Consider the following 27,491-nt stretch of genomic DNA (forward strand, 5'->3'; position numbering starts at 1 on the left):
TTAATTAGAAAATGTATAATTTTGCTAGCTGAAATATTTATATTTGCTTTTCCACAGGAAAGACATTAAGAAGGCAGTGAATCAACCATTCTATGACCAGCTGCAGATAACAGGTTATATGGGAGAATCTATTGATTAAAGTGTAAACGAACACACAGTAATGTGTACATATGTCTCCATGTTTGTGTGTTGTGAACCTGTTGCATCATGTTGGCAATAACAGGAACTCGTATTGAATTATTGATTCACTGCTGCTTTCCCCCTGAAACCATTAGTTCCTTATTCTCTCTCTCCACGTTACACTTCAATTTTTTTTAAAAAAACACACTTGACAAGCTGCACTCATCACATCCACAGAGGAGACCTTCTGAGTTCAAATGAAGGACTGTGGTTTTGTACCAGCCATCTTATTTGGACTCAATGAATAGCTGTACCCTGTTAGACTGGAGGACACTTTAGTCTTCCTGGATGTGAGTTTTTTTTAATTCTTTTTTTTTTTTTTTTTTTACACAATATCTCTACATAGTAGGCTATTACAAAAACACTCTGGATTTTTGCTTTCTGTGTGTTGTAAAAGGTACTTTCCAAGAAAAGGGTGAATGATGAATGAAATTAATAAAAGGACGTGCTTATATTTCAGAAAATGTTATTCGACTGCACCTTAGGAGGTCAAACTAAATAGTATACCATATATATATATATATATATATATATATATATATATATATATATATATATATAATGTTTTGAGTATATGAACTCTTACTTTCTATTTATTTTATATGAAATTTATGGCATGCCTGTTTTCATTTAATTTCATTTAGGAATGAAATTAAATGAATACAATTTAAAGATGTGTGCTTGCATTATAAAATAATACAAAATAAAATAAAATATTGATTTTCTACAATAAAACAAAAATAAAATGTAAAACTATCTACTGAGCAAAAATGTAGGCCAAAATAAAATAAATAAAATAAAATATTCTACAATAAAACAAAATAATTTTAAAACTATCTACTTTTCTTGCTATATATACAGTGGGTACGGAAAGTATTCAGACCCACTCTTTGTTATATTGCAGCCATTTGCTAAAATCATTTAAGTTCTTTTTTTTTCCTCATTAATGTACACACAGCACCCCATATTGACAGAAAAACACAGAATTGTTGACATTTTTGCAGATTTATTAAAAAAGAAAAACTGAAATATCACATGGTCCTAAGTATTCAGACCCTTTGCTCAGTATTTAGTAGAAGCACCCTTTTGATCTAATACAGCCATGAGTCTTTTTGGGAACGATGCAACAAGTTTTTCACACCTGGATTTGGGGATCCTCTGCCATTCCTCCTTGCAGATTCTCTCCAGTTCTGTCAGGTTGGATGGTAAACGTTGGTGGACAGCCATTTTTAGGTCTCTCCAGAGATGCTCAATTAGGTTTAAGTCAGGGCTCTGGCTAGGCCATTCAAGAACAGTCACAGAGTTGTTGTGAAGCCACTCCTTCGTTATTTTAGCTGTGTGCTTAGGGTCATTGTCTTGTTGGAAGGTAAACCTTCGGCCCAGTCTGAGGTCCTGAGCACTCTGGAGAAGGTTTTCGTCCAGGATATCCCTGTACTTGGCCGCATTCATCTTTCCCTCGATTGCAACCAGTCGTCCTGTCCCCGCAGCTGAAAAACACCCCCACAGCATGATGCTGCCACCACCATGCTTCACTGTTGGGACTGTACTGGACAGGTGATGAGCAGTGCCTGGTTTTCTCCACACATACCGCTTAGAATTAAGGCCAAAAAGTCTCATCAGACCAGAGAATCTTATTTCTCATCATCTTGGAGTCCTCCATGCAGGCTTTCATGTGTCTTGCACTGAGGAGAGGCTTCCGTCGGGCCACTCTGCCATAAAGCCCAGACTGGTGGAGGGCTGCAGTGATGGTTGACTTTCTACAACTTTCTCTCATCTCCCGACTGCATCTCTGGAGCTCAGCCACAGTGATCTTTGGGTTCTTCTTTACCTCTCTCACCAAGGCTCTTCTCCCCCGATAGCTCAGTTTGGCCGGACGGCCAGCTCTAGGAAGGGTTCTGGTCGTCCCAAACGTCTTCCATTTAAGGATTATGGAGGCCACTGTGCTCTTAGGAACCTTAAGTGCAGCAGAATTTTTTTTGTAACCTTGGCCAGATCTGTGCCTTGCCACAATTCTGTCTCTGAGCTCTTCAGGCAGTTCCTTTGACCTCATGATTCTCATTTGCTCTGACATGCACTGTGAGCTGTAAGGTCTTATATAGACAGGTGTGTGGCTTTCCTAATCAAGTCCAATCAGTATAATCAAACACAGCTGGACACAAATGAAGGTGTAGAACCATCTCAAAGATGATCAGAAGAAATGGACAGCACCTGAGTTAAATATATGAGTGTCACAGCAAAGGGTCTGAATACTTAGGACCATGTGATATTTCAGTTTTTCTTTTTTAATAAATCTGCAAAAATGTCAACAATTCTGTGTTTTTCTGTCAATATGGGGTGCTGTGTGTACATTAATGAGGAAAAAAAATGAACTTAAATGATTTTAGAAAATGGCTGCAATATATATATGAAATGAATCAAATTGTACTCACTCCAGAAATTTAGGCCTAAATATGTTTTGAGTATATGAAGTTTTATATGAAGTTTATATTTTATATTATTTTATTTTTTTATATTTTATATTTTATATTAAGTTTATGGCATTCCTGTTTTCATTTAATTTCATTTAGGATATATATAGCAAAATATATATATAGCAAAATAAAATAAAATTAAAAAAATAAATAAATAAATAAAAATATTTATATTCTACAATAAACCAAAGTAAATATATCAACTTTTCTTGCTATATATATATATTTTCTGTTCAATAAGAGTATATCAAATGAATCAAATTGTACTCACTCCAGAAATGACCAAAAATTTAGGCCTAAATATGTTTTGAGTATATGAAGTTTTTATATGAAGTTTATATTTTATATTATTATATTTTTTATATTTTATATGAAGTTTATGGCATTCCTGTTTTCATTTAATTTTAATTATTGGATATGTATAAATATAATTTAAAAATAAGTGTGATTGCAAAATTAAATTAAATTAAATAAGAAATAAAATAAGAAATAAAATAAAAGTATTTATATTCTACAATAAACCAAAGTAAATATATTTACTTTTCTTGCTATATATTATGTTCAATAAGAGTACATCAAAAGTATCAAATAGTTCTCACTCAAGATATGAGCAAAAACAACGTGTTTCATAAAATATATAAAGGTTAGAGTTATATAAAATGACACCTTGGCTGTAAATCCACTCTCTGTATTTCCACACACTCAAAAACACTATTGTATCCACCAGTCATGCCCATGTGTCTACACTCAGTGTGCCTTAACCTTTAAGAAAGCAACAGCAGTGTGATTGACTGCTTGGCCCTGAAACGAAGGTATCTCAGGAAACATATAACATTTTATCTCAGAGGCTTGAGTTTCACCCTTAAGCGAATGACTAAATGAGATATGCACCAGAAGTGCTGGCTACAAATAAATAAGAACAAATGTGAGCTTATCCTCAGCATAACGCAGATGTGATTCTTTAGTCATCGCTGAGCCACTTGACACTATAGTTCTCATGTGCCTTTCACTATGTTTTGTAACCGTTTGAATTCAGAATTTGTGCAAATGACCCAAGTGCAGGTCGTTACATCACGCACATTCACAGCTGTTATTTCACAATCATGTCATGCATTGCCCTAACCTGGATATAGCGGCATCCTACTTCAATTTTGTTTTGACACACTGCCATCAATTCTTTCAGAATATTACACGGCCAGCGAAGATGAAGCACCTTCAGTGCAAAGGTTATATAACGCAGTCCCACAGACACACATCCATCACTGATAATGAGGACAGATTACTCCACAATTCAGCTCCTTCATGTTCTTCATCTTCTATGTGCTACAACAGCTGAGGACGGGAATATTGGGTTTCTGTTTACTAGTCTTGGATCAGTTTTGCTTGTTAATTTCATATAGCACAAAAACTCTGCTGTTCATCTGAGCATAAGGGCTGCAAATGTTGGTAGTTTTCTAAATCACATCATTACATTACATGGCTATCATGTTAATTTAAGAAACCTGTGGTGAATCAAGGGTGAATCAAGAAAGCTGTCAAGAACTTGTCACTATGAAATATGAAAAGGGGTCTATTTTAGGACCATAAAGTTTTTTTTAAACATTATGACAGTAATATATAGCACATTCCTTCATATCCTCTCGTCCAATTGTCATTAGTGCAAAAAAATCCATCCATCCATCCATCCATCCATCCATCTAAACATCCATCCATCCATCCATACATCCAACCATCCATCCATTCATACGTCCAACCATCTAAACATCCATCCATCCATCCATCTAAACATCCATCCATGCAAACATCCATCCATCCATCCATCCATCCATCCATCCATCCATCCAACCATTCATCCATCCATCCATCCATCCATCCATCTAACCATCTAAACATCCATCCATGAAAACATCCATCCATCCATCCGTCCATTCATACGTCCAACCATCTAAACATCCATCCATCCATCCATGCAAACATCCATCCAACCATCCATCCATCCATCCATCCATCCATCCATCCATTCATCCATCTAAACATCCATCCATCCAAACATCATCCATCCATCATCATCCATCCATCCATCCATCCATCCATCCATCCATCCATCCAACCATCTAAACATCCATCCATGCAAACATCCATCCATCCAACCATCCGTCCGTCCATCCATCCATCTAAACATCCATCCTTCCATCCATCCATCCATCCATCCATCCATCTAAACATCCATCCATCCATCCATCCATCTAAACATCCATCCATCCATCCATCCATCCATCTAAACATCCATCCATCCATCCATCTAAACATCCATCCATCCATCCATCCATCCATCCATCCATTCATACGTCCAACCATCTAAACATCCATCCATCCATCCATGCAAACATCCATCCAACCATCCATCCATTCATCCATCTAAACATCCATCCATCCAAACATCATCCATCCATCCATCCATCTAAACATCCATCCATCTAAACATCCATCCATCCATTTAAACATCATCCATCCATCCATCTAAACATCCATCCATCTAAACATCCATCCATCCATCCAACCATCTAAACATCCATCCATCCATCCATGCAAACATCCATCCATCCATCCATTTGTCCAACCATCTAAACATCCATCCATGCAAACATCCATCCATCCAACCATCCGTCCGTCCATCTGTCCAACCATCTAAACATCCATCCATCCGTCCATCTGTCCATCCATCCATCCATCCATCCATCCATCCAAACATCCATCCATCCGTCCATCCATCCAAACATCCATCCGGCCGTCCGGCCGTCCATCCGGCCGTCCATCTGTCCATCCATCCATCCTTTGAAATATTTAAACATGATCTTATTGTTGTACTGCTACATTGTAAAGAAAATCTCAAAACTCATTGTATTTTTGTATGGGCTTTATTGAGTTTTACTTACTTCCTAAAAGTTGAGATAACTTTTTTTTTTTATCAGTTTGATCACATTGGACAAATCAATTGGATAAACAGAGTAAATTAAGTTTAATTTACTAAAATCAAAAAAGTTTTTTATAGTGTGATTTATGTAGATTTAAATGATAATAAATAAGAATCACATTTGTCAAGAACATTGGTGCATCCGAAATGGCATACTGTCTGAGTAGTTACTACATTTGAATTCGAACTTACTTCGTGACCATTAAAAAAAAGTATGTTCTATATAATATGAATGTGTTTCGAATTAATGTAATCCAGATGTACTACATCCGCCATGTTGTCATTATCATGTGACCTACCAGCGTCATTTACATTGCTTCACCTCCATTCATAAATGTTCTTCCATGGCCTCATGGGATAGTAAAGTGTCCATCGAATGCACACTTCAGAATCTCGTGGGACTGGCGACATAATCTGCCCTATTAACATAACTCCTCCCCTGAGTGAGTTGCACTCCTTGCCAGAGCATTTAACAGCAGCATTCAAGTAACGTATTCTTATTAAAGTTACTTATTAAAGTTAACTGATATGGCTTTAAAACGCATGCAGATAATAATCTTTCATGATGACGAAAAACTGCAATGTCACGTGAGTGTAGCCACAATAGAGATGATAATCAAAATGATAATTGTTAGTTTTGACAGAGTATCCGAGGCACGAGCTGTAAAGGCTCCGCCCTCTTCTGCAACTGGGGTGGGGAGCAGCAGCTCATTTGAATTTAAAGATACATGCACGAAAACGGCATGTTTTTCCTTCCATTCAAAAATAGGCATTTATAACATGGTAGAATAAATGATCTGTGGGGTATTTTGAGCTGAGACTTGTCATGAAAATAATGTCAAAAAGCAAAAATCTTCATGGTCATAAAATAGGCTTTATTTCTTTTGTGCAAAATATATATTTTGTCTGCATTTTTGGGGTAAAATGGGACTTGTTTTTTGTGAGAATTACCTATTTAATACTGACTTGATGTTGCATTTGGGTCATGAGATGACCTGATATATTGATTTATTTATCTATTTTAAAAATTTATATTTGTAAAAGTTCTTAAAATGGACCGACAGTACAAAAGGCAACAACAACAGCAGAAAGCATTGATCGGTTTGTGCAGGGCACGGGCCATCAGCGGGAGGGTTTTGTTTATGATGCTAGTAGAGTGTCTATGGTCATTAAAGGTGAACACTAATGTACTGTGCATCATCCCTGAGCCAAAGCAATCACTGACCTCATTGATTATTCTTCCCATCTGCTTCTTATGGAAGTGGGAAGCCAGAGCAATCTGATGAAGTCATAATAGTACTGGAATTACCATATGGAACCATTTTATGAGTGAGACCTAATAGAGAATAACAGACACATGCAAAGATGCACATTTTTCTTTGAGGCTTCTGAGAAATGTTCAGTCATCTTTGCAAAGTAGAATCATTCATGCAATGCCAAACTCGGTTGCAATAAAGCTTCTCAGTGCAAATCATGTTGGAATTGATTGAATAAATTAAATTAGGGATAGTGATCAAAGTTCTGTGCAATTTGGGGTTCATTAACAGATGTGTTGAATTATTCAACCTGTATTACACTACTTTTGATTCAAAATGTATTTTGAATTTTAAACAACACTGTTTTTGCATTATATAAAAAATATCAAATCAAGTGGCATCTAAATGTGGAGTTTTAAAAAATGAATATGCTTGTTTTCGTTTGGAATTTTTTAATAATAATAATAATAATAATAATAATAATAATAATAATATATTTTTTAAGACAAACCAAACTGTAGCTCTAAGATAATAACACACAGGTTGTTATAAAATATGTTAATTTTAAATATTTATCATAAGTGATGATAAACTATGAAAAGATACGCCTTTAAACAAATGTATTTTCACCACATAAGGGGGAAAAATCATGTTAAATCATAATTATGACAAAAAGTCTAAATTATAACATACTAAGTCATATTTATGAGATGAAAAATCTAAATTATGACTTAAAAATCATAATTGTCATTAAAAAGTCAAAAGTATGAATTAAAAAATCGTCATAATTATGATATGAAAGTAAAATTATGACTTAGTATGTCAATTTCGATTTTTAAATCTCATATTTAAAACTTAGTATGTCATAATTTCAACTTTTTATCTCATATTTTTGACTTTTTTTAAAATGTCGAAATTATGACACGTCATAATTATACATAAAAAGTTGAAATTGTGACATAAAAAGTCAATTATGAAATATAAAGTCCTAATTACAATATAAAAGTTAAAAAAAATCTTTTTTTTCCTAATGAGTCGGAAATAGGCTTCCATACAGATGTCAAAAGGTCTGATATTTTGTCATCTATGGCAATGACATTCATTCATCACGTACAATGAGTCAGTAGCCACCAGGGGGCGCCATTTCTCCACAGCCCCGCGCGCACAGAGATCTCCCATGGGTTCAGAACGGATGCTTGAAGTGCTGAACACTTGAGAGGCGAGTCGAGCACCTCACCATCCCTCTCCACACAACACAGCGAGCAGCCATCCTGAACACATGACTGCAGCAGCCAAAAGCCTTCACTACATAACCACATGAGAAGACTATAATGGATAAAGGGATTTTGCAGATTTGAACCCTTCGTTATAATAACTGCAACTAAAGATCTCATCATCCATGCTTATTCAGATCCGTTCCAGCGCGCAAAGTTCAGACGTATCTGAAGGAACTTTGGAGAGTGGGAGTTTGAAGGACTCATTTGAGACTTTCTGAACTGGTGCAGGAATCGTTTTAATTTGATTTGCATTCTTGTTTGAATCTGTAGGTGATGCTTTTCTCGGGAGCGTTTTTGCGCAAAGGGAAATTATCAGTCGTTGGCACTGCTGGGGTTTTACTTCTGACAATGAAAAGCAAATGAAACGGTTATCCCTTCACTCTTATTGACGGCTCAACGACAGGTAAGTCCTGGGTTATTTTATATTAGAAATTAGCCTTGAAATTAGAAACATTCTTTGTACATCTGAGTTATTAAATGAGCAAAGCATGTTGGAAATAGTCTTCGATTTTATTACAATTGTGTATTTATTTTTAATATATTATAATTTAAGTTCCAAATAAAAAATAAATAAAAAAACAACAAAAACTATATATATATGACTAGACATAATCATAGTAAATAACTTAAACATAATTGACAGCTATTCTTCTCTATTCCTGATTTAAAGTGTATTGATGCAGATTTACTATGTATTTATTTTATAACTGTGTGGAATTTTGATTAAAAAAATGATACAGAGCTGGTGTTATGAAGATGGTAATGGTAGTGAGAATACAAGAGCTGAAGATGATATGATGTCGATGGATTTGGTAGTTAATAATAGAGAGATGATGGTGACCACTAAAGTTGGACATTGCCTATTATGGTGAAACACATGAGGAACACCCAGCCGACCAATGTGAAATCCTCTGTGGTGACGGGTTTGAAAGGTAAATCGGCTTGTTTGGATCTGAATCATTGCTGATTGTTGTTGGGGTTGCAGATCAATGTCACATTACCCATAATTACTGAACAGTTATTATAATAGTCAGCATCTGTGCTGCAGGCCACAGTACAGGTGCACCCTTGCAAATAAATTCAATGACTGTGTCCGAAATATTCATAATGCTGCCTTATCAGGCAATAATGTAGGAAAGCATGCTGGAATCCAGTGTTTCTGTAAAGTTTGGCTGACATTCCTTAACTCCTTTCCTTAAAAACCTATCCAATAAATTCCCACTTTCCAAAATGAAGTCCCTCCCTACAAGTTTTTTCCTGGAAGTAGGCTACGTCACATTTACCAAAGTAAATTCCCTGCATTCCTTTCTGAAGGGGTCTATCGCTATGCCCGAATCCCTTCCAAGGGTTTACCTTCCAAGTGAGATCTTTGAAGGGATTAAGGGTGTATAGGGGACCAAAAAAACTGTTCCTTGAAACGCACTTGTGCGTCATCTTGCCGAGCCAATTGGAGGTGCTGTCATCGCACAATTATGTACACCACTTACCTGTGCTAAGAATTATGGGAGCGAAGTGTCCATCAGTTGTACCCTTTTTTAAATCCTTCATTCCAAAGGGGCCAGTTTTGAGCACTTCGGTTTGAAACAGCCCTTCAGTATGCTGGCCATGATTGTCCTCACTCCGAATTGGCCTTGTTTCATGTTGAATTTAACATCAACTACTGAAATTGCCCCATCTAGTGGTTTTTAAAGCATTATATATATATATATATATATCCTTCACTGACAATGAATCCCATAAATCTGTGTGTGCAGTTCAGCGGTTGGTTCAAAGAATAAAAATGGCATTTGACAGAGCAGTTGAAAGTAAATTAATTTATGAATACCATTTTTCCTTTCAACTTGAATTGTATTCCTACTAAGCATTGTGGTTATTAAATATTCACTTGGCTGTCTAAGGCTCATTTACATTTGTTCTAGATCATCAGAATTCAAAGCCTTAAGAAATTTCGAGTTCTGAAGTCGTAATTATGATGTGATGATTTACAAGTGATTTGGTTCATTTAAGTGATTTTGTTTGGAAGTAAATGGACACAGTTAAGCACTTTCTTATAACTTTCGCTCTTTTCACATCCTGACAAAGACAGGCTTTTTATGAAGCCTTTTAGCGCTATTGGAACAAAGTGAACAGCAAAGGTTGCACAATGATGTTTTATCTGTGTATTTTATCATTCACATGCTGCCGACAGAGAGTGTCACGTATGTCTCTTGTCTTATGAACTGGCAAAATAAGTAGTATTTTCTGGCATGCTTTTTCACTATTATTCATCAACAATGCACAAAATGCATACAGATTTAAATAATCAGTGGTTGTGTCCGAAAGCTGAAAAATGCTGCCTCCGCAGGCAGGATACAGAGGTAGGAAGGCAAAGAGGCATGTCCGAATCCAATGATGGTGTCACATCCTGTCTGCTGAGATACCTTCATCTGATCTATTTTTGAAGGCAGGATAGATGTATCCTTCACTGCCTACAGTATGATATCACACAATCCATGATAGTTGAGCTATAAAAATAAATATACCATCTGAAAGTTGCAGTTGGTGGTCAATTTCTGTGTAAACATACATTTTTTATCAACTTTTTTCACTTTTGATGTCATTTCCAGCGAGAAATTACTATTGAAGTAATTAAATATTCGCTTTGTTATCATCAAAGCTCTCTCTAATTTGTTGCAGATCATTAAATCGTTTTGCTGTATCAGAAGTCTGTCCGAAATCAGTTTTGTGAAATACGTCTGCTCATAAATGCTGCTTGCAAAGTCATTGCCTGATTGGGCAGTGAGTGATGCAACAAGTCAGCTGATGCAACCAACATTTACAAATGACAACTTAATTATTACCAGTAGCAATTAGCTTTCACACGATTCTTTAACTGACACTCCCACGAGTTCCACTTAAAGGAATGAAAATTTTCACTCAAAAATTTTCATAATTTACTCACCCTACCCGGTGGTTAATAAAGGCCTTCTGAAGTGAAACGATGCATTTGTGTAAAAAAAAAAAAATCCATATTTAACAAGTTATGAAGTAAAATATCTAGCTTCTGCCAGACCACCTTCCATATTCAAGTTATGAAGAATGTGTAAACTGGCGTCACGTCAGTTACACTTTTTCCGTAAGTTGAATAGTTAGCTTTTTGAACCTCTAGAGTTTTACACTTTCTTCATAAAAAAGAAAGTCATATACACCTAGGATGGCTTGAAGGTGAGTAAAGCTTGGGGTAATTTCATTTGAAAGTGAACTAATCCTTTAAGAGGTGTCGTCAAATAAACAACACTGTCTGTTAAATCACTGATTAGGCAAGTAAGCAGCTACCTTTGGTTTCAGTAGTGGTGGGAGAAACTAAGCTTTTCAAAACTCTGAATCAATTGAACCACTTGCTTTGCAAAATGATTCACTGTTTCGAACTGCTTGAAACACAACAATCTAGTGACACCTGCTGGTTGCAATGAAAACCCAGCCCAAAACATGCATAAAAACACCTTTTACAAAGCAATTGCAAATGTTTTCTTGAAAGGTTAAAGGTAGGGTAGGCAATTTTGGAGAGGCTAGCAATAGCAAGCTAGCTTTGAAAGCATAAGATCCCACCCTCTCTTCAGAGCGCTTTCCAAAGCCACGCCTCCTCCAAAACACATGAACGCACACAGCCAGAGCAGAATCTGCAAATTGTCACGAGAGTAGTTCACCTAAAAATGAAAATTCTGTCATTTATTACTCACCCTCATGTTGCTCCAAACCTGTAAGACCTTCGTTCATCTTCAGAACACAAACTAAGATATTTTTGATGAAATCTGTGAGCTATCTGGCCTCCGATAGACTGCAACACAACTACCACTTTCAAGGCCCAGAAAGGTAGTAAAGACATCATTAAAATAGTCCACGTGACTGCAGAGTTTCAACCTTAATGTTATGAAGCGACGAGAATAGCTTATACCTTTTGTGCGTAAAAAACAAACAAAAATAACGACTTTATTCAACAATTTCTTCTCTTTCACATCAGTCTCCTATGCAGTTGACATAGTAATCATACAGTGCAGCGCTTCCGGGTTCTACGTTAGAACGGCAGCTCATTATTGGCCGGCTCCTGCGTCAGCATCACACGCATGCGTCGTGCTGCTCACGTGAACAGCGTCGGCCAATAATGAGTCAGCGTTCAGACGTAGAACCTGGAAGCGCTGCATTATGTTTACTACATGTTTCTTACTGAGTCATATATATATATATATATATAATATATAACAAAAAGTGTTTCTGAAAAACATTACCTACCCTAACTTTAATCTATTAAATGGAGTCTAGAAATCATCAAATACCATTAAATATATAGTGTCTGTATAATGTGTGTTCTTTTATTAATTTGTAGGGCTTGTTCTTGCAGGTCAATAATTTTATTATACAAATGTGTCATTACAAATGTTTACAACTTTATAAAACTGATCCGAGATCAGGTAAAAACCATGTAGAGACTGGTTCATGGGTTCACTGAGATCGCCCCCTGAAATTTAGAAACCTTTTGAAACCGTTATATTGTAACGAAGCCTCGTTTACAGTTAATCATGTGACTTTGGCAGTTTGATATGTGCGCCGAACCACTGATTTGAAACAAAAGATTTGGAAAGGTTCACGAAGCAGTGTTTCGAAAACATCCATCACTAGGTTTCTGAAACAGCCTATGTATTAGTAATCAAGACCAATGGCGTATTCACTTATAGCCTGTAATGAGATCCTAAGTGTGAAAATGAAAATGAACCGTGCCGTAAAACAAGAGCAGAGCAGCAGGAATGAAAGCGAACACCCCTGCTTATCTTGTCAGCAGGGCCGTCCCTGACTTCACCAACTCTCTGCACAACTTCTCCTCCTTTTACATCCCCTCCTTTGTCTCCATCCTTTTCATCTGCCCTTCATCTTGCTTTTCGTGTCTCATGTGCGGTCAGCTGTTTTTTGCAATTAGCGCTATCATCGCATTTCATCCAACAGAACAGTGGCTGTAATAACCTTACGGCTTTTGTTGCATGCTGATACTATTCGCCCTTGATTAATTGTGCTCCCAGGAGAGCGACTGGAGAGCCGCTGTAGATCTTCCCTTTCACGCCCCGTGACAAGTGACCCATTACTGTGCTTTATAGATTGCCGTCAGCAGCCTTTGAAAACGCCTGTGGGCCTGTTGGGCGATGATTTTATTGTGCCGTGTTATTTGTGGGAATTGCTGACAGACGGACCAAAGGGCAGCTGCGGATTTTTTTTCGGTTTGTTTCACTGTGAAACATGCCGCTGCTCTGTTAGTTTAAGTCAATGTGTCTGCTGGGCAACTTAAATTGGTTATGCTCTCCGGGTCACGCAAACAAAGGTCACAGCATCGCAATCTGTCTCACATCTCAGAGCATCATTTGACAGTCTGATGACAGATCACAGTGCATTACAGAAACAGACGCTCGCTTTCACCCACATATTGGCATTTCAGATCATTTTCTGCAGCACCACTGAGAGAATTTGTTACTTGTTGTACTTTTCCTATAAAAGGAATAATTTACCCATAAATACAAATTCTGAAATTCAAATACGTTTTTTTTTTAATTAATTATTTACTTACCATCATGTATGGAAGCTTGTTTCTGCCACAGAATAAACAACAAAAAAAGATAATTGTAACTGTTTTTCTCACAATTACGAGTTTACATCTTGCAATTGCAAGTTTATATCTTGCATTTCTGACTTTTTTCTTGCAATTCTGACTTTTTTTCTTGCGATTGCGAGTTATATCACGCAATTCTGACTTTTTTCTCAGAATTGTGAGATAAAAAGTCACAGTTACCCTTTTTATTTTTTATTCAGTGGCGGAAACAAGCTTCTATAATCATGTAATTGAAAACCAGTATGAGCTCAAAAGAAGATCTTTTGCAGAATGTCCTGGCTGCTTATTTCCATGCATTTACTTCCATGCTAGTAAATTTCACAAATAATTACAAAGAAACAGCAACACATTGAATTGAACATGACATTTTGACACTGAAAGGCTGAAATGTTTTCTCCAATAATATTTTGGTTACGCTTTATTTTAAGGTGTCTTTGTTACACTGTAATTGTACATTTAAGCACTGAGTAATATTAAGTAACTACTACATGTACTTACTCTAGGGTTAGGATTAGGGTTTGGTTTAGGGTTAGTTGCATGTAATTATGCATAATTGATAGTTATTACTACAGTAACTACATGTAACATATGTAAAAATGACACTGTAAAATAAAGTGTTACCAATATATTTTTTTTAATTTACAGTGCAACAAAAGTGACCATAAAAGTACCATAAAATAATTCATGTGACTTATGGCTAGATTTGACATCTTCTGAAGCCATATAATGAGGAAAATACCAAAATGCAAGCTATTATTCACTGAAAATCTTTTTAAAATCTCATTCACTCCTTCATTCATGCAAATGTGTCATTCTTGGTTTGATGATGATGACAGAAATGTTATCTTTAGGCAAACCATTCCTTAGCTAGAGGTTGCAGCAAAAGTATGCTTTCATATGTTTCAGAATATTGCTCTTGACAAGATTAAAATAATCCCTTGCATTTCTCCTTCCTCTTACAAAAAAACAATGTTTTTTTCCCCTAATGAACTTGATATCCTACATTGAAAATGACAGCATTTTAATGAAGAGTGCTTTTCATCTGACAAGATAGTAAAGGCCAGTCAGATTTGAACAGATATTTCTCATTTGTAGCCGTGGTCAAGCTCAGGTACTATCCATTTGAGAGCGTGTGACCTTCTGATCGGTGAGATATAGATAGATGGTGGTCTAGCACGTAGGAGGAGCTCTCAGACTTCCTCTTAAAGGCAGGTCAATGCGGCAATCGTTAGCAGTAATAGGATGACAAGATACTTTTTTACAGACATTTGCGCTAGCAATTATACAGGACTTAACATTTGCTTTTAAGGTCAGGAACATTAGAACAAGACTAATGGATTTGTGAACTACACATGAAGCATTTCTTTATCACATTTAGTTTTCCTCTGCAAGTATACGTATGTGTAAGAAGCAGGTGCATGAATCACTTCTGCTGTTGCACAATGATTTCAGGAATAGAAGCTTCTGGTAAGCAGGTGGTGTCTAGCGGCCTTTTTGTTTCCTACATCAGTGGTTCTCAAGTGGTGGTTCGCAACCCAGAATTGCTTGCATGTCTAAATGCAATTCTAAATGCAAATTATAACATATATGAATTATATTTATTATATATATTTTTAATTATTATTTAATTATATAAAATAATCCAAATGATATTACTAAATATAATAATATTAATAATAATAATATAAAATAAATATAATATAGTTAATAATATAATAATAATATTTTGCAAATACTTTTTGGTAAAAATAGCACTCTATAGTAAATATATATTAACATTGTTATATTAACATTAACAAATGCTATATATTATTAATAAATTAATAATATGCATATTATTTGGAATATATATATATATATATATATACCAAATTACTAAATATAATAATAATAAAAATAAAAAGTAATATATTATGTGGTGTATGTGTGTGTGTATATATATATATATAGAGAGAGAGAGAGAGAGAGAAAGAGAGAGAGAGAGAATTTATTGATTATATTAATAAATAATATTATTATTCTAATGTTATTATTAATTATATTAATTTTATCTATAATATATAAACAACAAATTACTAAATATATAATAATAATAATAGAAATTATATATATATATATATATATATATATATAGTGATATTACTGGGATGGTAAATAATATATAAATATAATTTAGTATATTATTCATATAAATAAATAAATAAATAAATATTTCCATCCATTGCATCTTGGTATGGGTTTTATCCAGTTCTGGAGATTTAATCTGTCTCATATGCCCAACAATATGCAAAATTAATGCTCATGATAGTATTATTACATTTTTAATTTTATTTTAATGATATTTTTGCTTACTTCTCCTCTTGATGTCTAATGTAAAATCATGGTCCTGAAGCAAATCCAGTTGAGAACCTCTTCTGCATCTGCTATAACAGTCCAACTTATATTTCTAGCCACACCAAGCGATCATAGATCATCACTCGGGCAGATTTCATTCGGAGGGAGGGGTGTTTAAGATCACTATACATGCATGAGATGGCATGTGATTTATTGCAGAGGCGAGGCAGAAGTGCGAGAGGCCCGTCCAGCCTGTTTTGTTTCCTGAGGAACAGAGCGCTGTAGTCGTGTCCTCGGCCTTTAGCCTGTCGAATTCTAGAGGCTGTAATTTGGAGATATTGCTTTGCATGCTTGTGAGAGGGAACTGCAACCGATGCGAGATGGATTTGCCATTGTCTTCCTGCTTCAGAAATGAGGCTCCGCTCGGTGCAATCACACCGTTGCTGTGTCAAATTGAAATCATGCAGCCAGTCTGGTCTCTGTTAGCAAGAAACGGATGAAACACAGGCACATTGTAACAAGGGCTCAGAAACTAGGAGCTTTTCAGTCTAAAAAACAATGTTTTATATGTTACCTAGGGTGTGATGAGATCTTGTGCGACGAGATGGGTTGTTCAATAAAACCATATGATTATTTGCTTTCGATACTTTTATTAAAACCAGTTATTCCCTCATTATTATATATGTATTTTAAGTCATTTTAAAGACACTTAGGACTATTTTTATTACCGTAAAAAATATAGTCAGATTAATCGACAAAATAATCAACGATTACTCGATTACCAAAATAATCGCAACAACAGGCAACAAAGGGAGTGAGGCCATGTTGGGCTGCTTTAGAGAAAAGGAAGAGTTGTTGTAGTAGAGTGTTGTTGCCATGCTGTCATTTTATGCCAGATTGCTTCACAAACGAGGGTCAATTCAACGCTGGATTTGCACAAAAGATTAACATGATGGCACATGCTAGTCGATGAGTTGAATCAACTCCACAGCAACTACATAAATTTATCCACTAACCATTCAGAAATGTCCAGATGCATTTTAAAAGTTGTAACTTCTTCCTGAGTCTCTCCATCAGTGTCCGACTCCGGTTTGAACAATGTAAGCTGAACACTGTTACTGACAATCATCATTTTGGCTGCGTGAGATTCTCCAGCTTTGTTGTTGTTGAGTAACCGAAGCGCGAGCTGTTAAAGCTCCGCCCTCTTCTGGAAAGGGGGCCGGGAGCAGCAGCTCATTTGTATTGAAAGGGACACACACAAAAACTGTGTTTTTACTCACACCCAAATAGGGGCAAATTTGACAAGCTATAATAAATGATATGTGGGGTATTTTGAGCTGAATCTTCACAGGCACATTTTGGGGACACCAGAGACTTATATTACATCTTGTGAAAAAGGGCATAATTGGTTAGGCAGAACATTACCAGACCAGATAACTTTGAAAGAACATTCTGTTAACATTGCTACAAGAAAGTTTGTACATAACTTTGAGAAAATCTTGCCAGAACGTTCTCCGAGGTTCTGAGAACAGTCCTTGTTAGCTGGGATGACAACATGCCCATAACAACTAGCCCCAGTCTTCCCGTTTACCGTCTTCACTTAGTGTGTTTTCATTCATTTTAAAGCATCCACCTGGTTTTTACATTCATGCAGAGCTAGCATGGATAATGAAGCAGCGATGGGGATTTTTCCTCCATCGAATCCTAATCTTTGGGTTTGTAATTAAAAGTACTAAAGCAGTCTCAAAACAGCATGCCTGAATTACCAATTCAGAGCCACTGCAGAGCATTGAATCTGCAAATATAGCAGCTACAGCACACATTGAGATGGATGTCACACTCGACGTAATGTGTCCAAAGCTCAGTTGCGTAGCCAATTGAGAAAGCTGTGATGGCTCATAGGAGCCGTGGCTTATCTCACTGTGTGTGCAAGAACAATGACAAAGCCTCTACAAAATAACAACAAATAGTCAAGTGACAGCACAGAGAAGAAGATGCTGGTCCCAATGATGGCTGTTATATAAATTAATGAGTTATATAAATTAAAGGATTCTGAAAAAATGTGCCATGGTTTCCACAAACATATTAAACATCACTGTTTTGGACACTGATAATAATAAGAAATGTTTCTTGAGCAGCAAATCAGCATATTAGAATGATTTCTGAAGGATCATGTGACACTGAAGACTGGAGTAATGATGCTGAACATGATACTCCATTACTCCAACTATTTATTATATTTAATAATTATTACATTTTGAAGACAACTGAAACAAAATGAATATGGCTGGCAATAGATTAACCTAATCATACTCTAATGTTTAATTTGCCATTAAAGTGATAAAAAGCATATTATTATTCTAAAGACATCATGATAATGTTTCCAAAATTAATTATTTTTTCTCACCCACTATTGTAATGTTATGTTAGATGTATAAACCATATCTATTGCTGTCTATAGAAAATCATTGTGATTAATCTCAAGGTTGTGTACTTTAGACATAGTCTAACAAAATGAAACAGTATCAAATCCAGCAAAAACACTGTGTTAACTTTGAATTTCTTCTCATATTTTCCACAGTCTGCTATAGGATGCCCTCGTGGCCCCTTTGGCAAGTATGTAAACCCCTGTGTTAGGCTTATAGGCAATATTTCATACTTGATGAGCTTCGACAGTAATTACATTCCGCCTCACAAAATCTGTAAATGACCAGGCCCAAATGGTATCAGTAGGATTTTTTTGTTTTTGCATTTTCTGTGTGGATTTTAGGGCAAATCTGTGGAAACATTAATCCTAACCTAACCCCGATTTAAATAAATGTAACTGCAAATGCATTGAATGAATTTCACAGGATTAAATGTTCAATTTAAACCTTTAGCAATAAACACTAACTTTGGCTAGAAAAACTGATTGTAATAGTGCTTCTTTCGCTTCATTTCATTTCATTATGAAATTAAAGGTGATTTTTCAACATTAAAATGTTTTCTTCCATGCCATCTTAATATGTTGAGACAGCTACAGTGTAAGTAATCCATTCACAGTGCTGGTTAGTAATTGATTACATGTAATCTGGATTACGTAATCAGATTCCAAATATTAAGCACTTAAAATACTTGTAATCAGACTACAGTTACTTTTTTATTGATTACAATTTGTAGTAAAATGGTAGTAAATCATTCATAATTTGTTGATTCTCCCTAATTCTTTTTCATAGTTTAAATTTTCCATTCTAAAAAAAGCCTATCGCATATATACTTTCAGAAAGTGTTGTGAAATTGCACACACAGACATTTCAAACACATTTTTTTATTATAATTTTTTTAAATTATATTTTCTTTCAAACACATTTTTATTATAATTTTTACTATTTTTTCTTTCAAACACATTTTTATTATTTTAAAATGATTTATTTAAGTATTAGCTTTTCATTAAACTCACAATCCCCCCCCCCAGTCTGGGAAACTGTAACGTAATGTAATATTTAATGCACTTCATGTTGTTGATAAAGAATGAAATACATTTTCTTTCTCTTTGTATTTTTATATCAATATGGTACAATATTATCCTATTTAAATTAATGGGACAAACAAGTTAGGTCAAAAGTAATCTAAAAGTAATCCGATTATATTACATTAAATGTATAATGTAACAGATTACGTTACTAACCACAATTTTTGTCATGTAATTTGTAACAGACTACAATTTGCAAGTAATCTACCCAGCACTGACCATTCATAGGTTAAATCCCCTGAAATGTATGACACCATCTCATCATACATAGCCAGTGTTGGGGGTAACGCATTACAAGTAACTCGAATTACGTAATCAGATTACTTTTTTCAAGTAACTAGTAAAGTAACGCATTACTTTTAAATTTACAACAAAATATCTGAGTTACTTTTTCAAATAAGTACCACAAGTTACTTTGTTTTCGCATTTATTGACTGACAGCTCTCTTGTGCCCATGTTAAGAGATATCGGGAGTAAGTGCAGAGGTGTTGTGTTCACAGTGTAAACATGATGGTTATTCTAGACTAGTTCTAGACTAAATATGAGCATACATTTACTCATTTACTTCTCCTGCATCTTATTCTTCTGTATTTCAGAATGGCAGCACAGCTGAAAAGTTTGAGCTGCGCCCTCTACTGTACAGGAGTAAATTTGCATTTCCTTCAGCCTGAGGCTTATTCATTTGACTTTTGGTGTGAAAGGGCCTTTACATTTACCAAAAATAGAACATTTTTGTTGTTATAAAAACAAACAAAGAAACAGCCCAGCCCAGATGAGAAAAAGTAACGCAAAAGTAACACAACATATTACTTTTCATAAGTAAGTAACGCAATTAGTTACTTTTTTAGGGAGTAACACAATATTGTTACGCATTTCATTTGAAAGTAACTTTCCCCAGCACTGTACATAGCAACAAACTCATCCAATGATGTGAGTTTGGGGGCGGGACGCTCTTTGTGTGCGACCAATAACAAACAGGTGGAATGATCTGGAAACCTACTTGAAAACAGTCATTGTTTTGCAATTCTGTTTGGAGACTCTAGTGTTGCAGAAGTTACTTCACCTTTAAATTGTTTTTAGAGGGAAAATCCATTAAACTGAATTTAGTTGTACATCACATAAGCAGCTAGTTGGGAATCATTACTCTAAAAATCACATAACCTTGATTATGCAACAGCGTAACCTTGCGGATATTTTGCAAGTGATTATTCCCTGCGCCGACGTGCTCTTTCTTGAATGCAGCTCCATGTGTGATTGGATTTAGCAGAGAGCAGGGCGGCTTTGTGAGCGCAGAGAATGTGAGTGGGCATCCTGGAAGCTTCTGTGCCACCACATAATGCTTGACTGATGTGAGGAGTGAGAGACAAAGAGAGAGAGAAAGAACGAGATGCTGAAAGAAACAGAAGGAGGGAAGGAGAGGGAAGGGATAAAGGGACAGAGAAAGAAAGGGGGATACAAAAACGACAGTGCATGAGAGAGGGATGAGGAAGACAGGCGACAGAGGCCGCATGTTTTATAGATGCCATTTAAAAGAGCGTGCTGGAGTGGAGGCAGACTGCAATGAACTGTGACCGCGACAAAACACCAAGACAATAAACAAACAAATTGGTTGCCTTGGAGTCGTCAGTGTGCCATCCCGCCTCCCACCGGAGCGAGAACATCCCCACATCCTGCACGGTGTGTTCCTTTGAGATTAAAACAGGAAATGCATCTCTCTCAGTCTCATTCTTTCTCTCTGGCCACCGGGTCTCGATTGCTCTCATTTTTTCTTCTCTATCTCTCTCTACCTCCTTATGTCCCCAAAGGAAAATGTTATTGCTCAACGGTTGCTTTTTCATAGCTCATGAGATCTCAGTTATGTTTCATTCAAGTATCAACTTTTTTTTCTTAAAAAGGTGAAAGACAAAAAAGGTGATAAAACTAAAGTTTGGATTGGCAAGATTTTTTTTGAAAGAAGTCTCTTATGCTCACCATGGCTGCATTTATTTGACCAAAAATACATTAAAAAAGTGATATTGTAAAATATGTACCCCCCCCCCCCCCATTTTTATATATTTTAAAAGGTCACATGGTCCTTCAGAAATCATTCTGATATGCTAATTTGGTGCTCAAGAAATATTTCTTATTATTATCAATGTTGAAAACAGTTGTGCTGCTTAATATTTTGAGGAAACTTTAATATTTTTTCAGGATTATTTGATGAATAGAAAGTTCAAAATAATAGCATTTATTTTAAATAAATATGCAAATGAATTTGAAATGAATATTTGAAACATTGCAAATGCCTTTACTGTCACTTTTGAATGATACAATGCATCTTTGCTGAATAAATTTCTTATATATCATATCTACAGTGTGTGTGTGTATATATATAGGTGTGTGTGTGTGTGTGTGTGTGTATATATATATATATATAGTGAGATTACTGGAGTAATTTCAGAAAAGTAGGCTGGAGTAGTAGGTAAAGCAGGTCTCCATTTGCTCTCCATTTAATATAATTTTCTTGTAGAAACATTATAGATATAAAAAGATCTCAGATTTTACTGTTCAGATGTTCTTTTTTCATTGATCAGTGACATTGATCAGATTATTTTTGTTGATTTTGATGAGAAATATTTGAGAATACATTGAAATTTTTTTTTTTTTTGCAAAAATCTGAGCAGTTTGACTTTTTTTTATGGCAGCAACTATTTACACTAAGTGAAAATAGCATATTTTCTTAGTGATAGATGCTATTTAGGTGAAAATAGCGACAGATTCTATTTACACCATGTAAAAGTATCAGTTCTTTGCAATAAGAGTAAATAGTAATTAGATGCTATCTATACTTTATATTGGCAGATACTATTTGCACCTCAGTATTTTTGTACATTAACAGGAAGAAGTAATATCATAGAGTGTAAATGATCATATTTATTAAAATATGATTATTCACCCTTATTGGGAGAATAAAAACCCTCCCTACACCTTCCCCTAACCCTACCCAATAAACAAACAATAAATAATAAACACTTTTAATATTATTAAACACTCGTTTGCAGTTTATTTCCACTTTTAGAACATTAGTTTCATTTTTATTGAAAATAAACGCGAGCTTGGCAAACGGCAGATTCGAACCCCCTTGATTGCGTTAAAAGCCAGGTTTGCAAGCCTTACTTGCTATTGCTGCGCCACTGAAGACATTGAATTCCATGGATCTTTTTAAAACTTGAGTGGCTCAACCAGACATTGGTGGACGGAGCTAGTGTAAATAGCATTTGCCAACAAGGGATGCTATTTGCACTTAGTGTAAAGAGCATAGATGCAAACTCCTCACCTTTCAGTAACAACTCACCTTTTTGAGATCAATATAAGTCCCCTATGGGATTTGCATAGATCCAGTGAGAACGTGTTTTTATAAGGGGGGTGGGGGTTGTTTCAGTAAGTACTGTACAGTGCTTACTTTACTCTTTACTTTTAAAACTGACAATAAAGGGTATTTTATGTATGTGATGTCTGAGATGTGGGACCAGTGAAGAGAGAAAGGGCAAACAGGTTGCAGTTCAGCTCAGTATTGCCATCTAATCAGCCAATATTGTCTTAAATAGCCTGCATAGCACTTCATCTTTTATAACATGAGATTTTGACCAAATGTATTCAATCTTGATTTTGGTAAAATGTTGCAACAATATGTTGTTTTTTTCATGAAAAATTACAGTTTTGGACATATAAGGTAATAAAAATCCCTTAAAGTAACTACAAAGGAGCATGTAAAGCAAATATCTTTAAAACAAATCTGTGCGGAGCATGCCCCCGCCCCACGCAATGTTCTCACCTTTTTTTCCCCTTACTAGTTTGCATCCCTGAAAGAGACACTCCAATTTTTTTATTTTCCCTGAAACTCTAAAAGAGACACGTAAGATTACTGGAGTCTTTTTCTCAGGGGATAAGTATCCATTTAATCTCACTGCTCTGATCTCATAAAGAGATCTCATTTGTAATTTTACTTTCCTATGTATCTACATATTTATATCTGTACCTCTTGTTTTTATTCCTACTTGCAAACACACCAAAAGTAATTGTGTATATATGCTACGGTAGTTGTGTTTTACTGCAATAACATCTGTGTGTTGCTTGAGTTTGAATGTAATTCTTATAGTCCGTGAGCCGGTCGCTGTATGTCCACTGGTTGCCCTGGGCTCCATCAGGCTGAGTTTATGTGGCAGTCTTGTTGTGAGGCGCTGTGTAAACACAGTGAAATTGCTCAGGGCCAGATTTCTCTCTCCACACTCTCTTTTCGATCCCACCGGACTTATTTTCAATATGCCACTCTCAAAGCAAACCATATTACCATAAGCTCTCTCAATATAGCAGGGCTGTGCAGAAAAATATCATCCCAGGCTGAAATTTTGATGATCAGCTTAGCGTGACTTTTTCAATTTTCCCATGCCTACCTGATTTCAGATCGAGCGCTCATTAGTTTACTTTCATTTACATGTTTGGAAAGCACGGACGGACAAATTGAGATGCAGTTGGAATTTAGATATAAATGACATTTTTTTGTACAGCCACTTTGTTTTAGTCACTGGGTCTAACAGCAGTTTGACTTACTGGCTTATTATTATTCTCAAAGCCAGGGTGAGAACAGGTTTTGGTTATTAAAGGGGTGGTTGATTAAGATTTCACTTTTTTAACTTAAGTTAGTGTGTAATCTTGCTGTTTGAGCATAAACAACATCCGCAAAGTTACGACGCTCAAAGTTCAAAGCAAAGGGAGATATTTTTTTTTTTAAAGAATTCTCAGTTTAAGGACTACAACAAACGGCTGGTAGGGACTACAATGAGCTTCTTCTCGGATTGGTGACATCGCTAACCCTAAAATTTACAAAAACCCTGCCCCCGAAAACACGCAACAAAGGGGTGAGGCCATGTTGTAACACATATGCAATAGCATGTCATAAAAGCAAGATAAGTCATAACTGTAATTAAACTATACCTGTTCTATCTTCATGCAGCATATATTCTCTGGCTCTGTAGGCATCTTACAACAGTTCCCACATGATCGATTTATAGATTATCATGACAGAATATGCTAATCAGTGACTTTAAGATATCCCACATCAGCTACATAAATTAAACAACTAGTAGCCCAATTCCAGGGGAAAACTGCAGACTTGGCAACACTGGCTAGCACACCAAAACGGAAAACCCACGTGACATGGCACGGGAACAAAAGCGACTTCAGCAGATGTTAACACAGTAAACAAATCAAGTGTTTGCTAGCAATAACTACACTAAAAACAAGAGACAAAAAACAAATACACTTAAAGGCTGCTGCCGACTTCTCCTGCCTGACTGCTTCTCCTGTAATGCTTTGTAATACTATACTATTGCCTTCATTTAAAATTACTCACCATGATTTTTGTTATACTTTCCACCTCAATTGTCAAATTTTTGCCTGAGGAGTTAAGCATAGCAACCATTAGGATCAGTCCCTGACAAGAACATTTGGGTTGTATGAGGATTGTGTCCTTAAAATACCTGTAGAAATTCCTACAAATATTCAGTTTACAGACAACTAATTTACTGCTTCATTCATTGTGTGCAATTAAACAGGACATATTTGTCCTGATTATCTCATTTGTTTACAATGAGCACAACATATAATTAAGACATGAGGTGTTTGCAAATGGAGACCATACGCTGTAGAGTTGTGCTCCACCATTACAAGTCACGGATGTACCGCCCACGTTCCTGACAGCATAATTGTAGCAGTGCTGGAACCGGCCTCAGAGGCTGCCATCTAAGCTGGAGTCGTCCCACTTGCCCTCCCCTTCTGTGGGTTCCCGCTCCTGCCGCACACCCATGCCACGCTTGTTGTAGCGTGTCGGCGTTTGGCAGCCCTTATTCCTTCTTCTTTCTGTTTCCCCAAATCTCCATTATCTCCAATGCCGCAGAACGTCCTGAGGCCTTTACTGTCAGTTCTCAACACAGCTCTGAACGTTCGGTTTGGCTTTGCGTTTTCAGATAAAGCGGGTGTTGCTCTTGCGCTCTCTGACGGAACAGAAGAAGATGTAATTGGGTGTTTCTTCAACTATGGGCACTTTTGCCCTGTGGAAAATTAATTTCCTCAAAACACTCTTCAAGCTCTCCAATAAGTTTGCTAACAGTGTCCAACAGTGTATACACATGAATCACAGGGGAATTCTGTCATTTTTGCCATTTCTTATGAATGTCATATACAAATCACCATTAATTCTGTAAACGACAGCGGTGGATCTATCTATCTATCTATCTATCTATCTATCTATCTATCTATCTATCTATCTATCTATCTGTTTTTCTCTATCTATCTATCTATCTATCTATCTGTTTCTATCTATCTATCTATCTATCTATCTATCACAAAAAACTTTATTAATGCCACAATTGATGGAAATGATAATGATGGAAATGTTTCAAAAAGAAAAAATCTATACAATGAAATCAGCCTATAGTTGAAGAGACTGCGTTTCCTTTTTTTTCTGTTCCTTCACTCTGCACTTTTTACGTCATCTCCCTTTCTATCTCTCTTTCTCTCTCTCTCTCACGCTCAAGCAGCATTTGTGCACCCCAGCAACCTCTGCCAGGTCCGCCCCACGCCTGTAATCATTAGGCTGCAATTTGGGGCTGAAAATCGCAATTATAGGCTACGGCAATCGGTTGTTATTTTTCTCTGATGCTTGTTATTTCTGTGTCGGGGCAGAAACGACCCCTCTCTGATTGTAATTAGGGGAATACGAGACAATAAAGCACACAATTATGTGAAAGGTTTCCGCACATTTTGCGCTTCTCAGGCAGGGCTGGGGGCGGGAGTCCCCGGGTGTAAACTGCAGCAGTGAAGAGTTGACAGATTGAAATGGGCGCCCCTGGCAGTTTTTGACCCTCTCATGTCTAATAAATAAGCTTGCAGAGCAGAGATCGAAAGATCGACAGAGGAAAGATTTCACTCTCTTTTTCTCTCCCTTTTCCACCACCTGCTAGGGCACTTTCTTCTGACCTAACATAGAAAGTCTTCAAGTTACTCATCGTCAGACAATTCTTTGAAAGAACAGCGAGAACTTCAAAGGAGGTCTCTGATCATAAATTCATTCCACGCCGCCTTGTCTTGGCCTTGATCTATGACAAAGAATATGAAACAGATATCGGAATATTCACTTTTGTTATCTCTCCCCCCACCTCAAACCCCACCCACGAGTTGGACTTGGCTCAAGGGCAGCTTTGGGCACATGGCCTTTTGATCAAGTCGTTTTCTCTCATATGTATATGTGAATATGCTATGTAGAGATAAAACTAGATGTGAAGATCGAAGCAATTCGTTAGTTGGAATGGAGCCGTTTGAAAACCTAACAAGCGATAGCATAAAGATTCCGTATCGCTGGCACATTTTGTGGGGGAGGGAAGTCAAATCCTTCACGGTCCAATCGAGCCTGTCAGTTTTAGCAGTCAAACACAATATGTGCTTGTTTTAAGTGTTCTTATGACCATCATGGGAGTCTAACACTGTGCTGAGATTTAATTTTTTTGATTGAGCCCTGAAATTAAACAAACATGCTTTGGAACACAATCGTTAAATAGTTTCAACATGTCAGGACATTATTAAAACTCATCAATCATTGGTTTATTCGTCTACAGCGTAATAAAAATCAAGACTAGCAAATCAAGTCAAAGTTGGTTTGTGTCTTTTCAACAAAATGGAGGATAAATAATCATTCTTTTTTTTGATGCTTAAACATTATTTCTTACAAAGCCCCAAAATGGACTTGGGAAAGGGCAAAAAAATGAGACGGAAGGAAAATTATATTTTAATGCTTTTGCATTCTCTCATAAAACTTTTGT

General features: G+C 36.2%; 1 protein-coding gene across 2 annotated transcripts in view; it reads left to right on the forward strand.

Annotated features, from left to right (window-relative positions):
• Positions 1–316: 316 nt before the first annotated feature.
• The window catches only part of tafa3a (TAFA chemokine like family member 3a), a 108,319-nt gene continuing 81,144 nt past the window's right edge, over positions 317–27,491 (forward strand). The window contains exons 1-2 of one of the 2 annotated variants that reach the window (XM_051897019.1): positions 317–470; positions 8,429–8,561. The gene's annotated coding sequence lies outside the window, so the exon portion shown is untranslated. Of the gene's footprint in view, positions 471–8,096; positions 8,562–27,491 lie in introns of those variants that run through there. The other variant, XM_051897018.1, reaches the window with a different exon arrangement.

Source organism: Ctenopharyngodon idella, chromosome 6 (assembly GCF_019924925.1).
Source record: "Ctenopharyngodon idella isolate HZGC_01 chromosome 6, HZGC01, whole genome shotgun sequence".
Classification (NCBI taxonomy): Eukaryota; Metazoa; Chordata; class Actinopteri; order Cypriniformes; family Xenocyprididae; genus Ctenopharyngodon; species Ctenopharyngodon idella.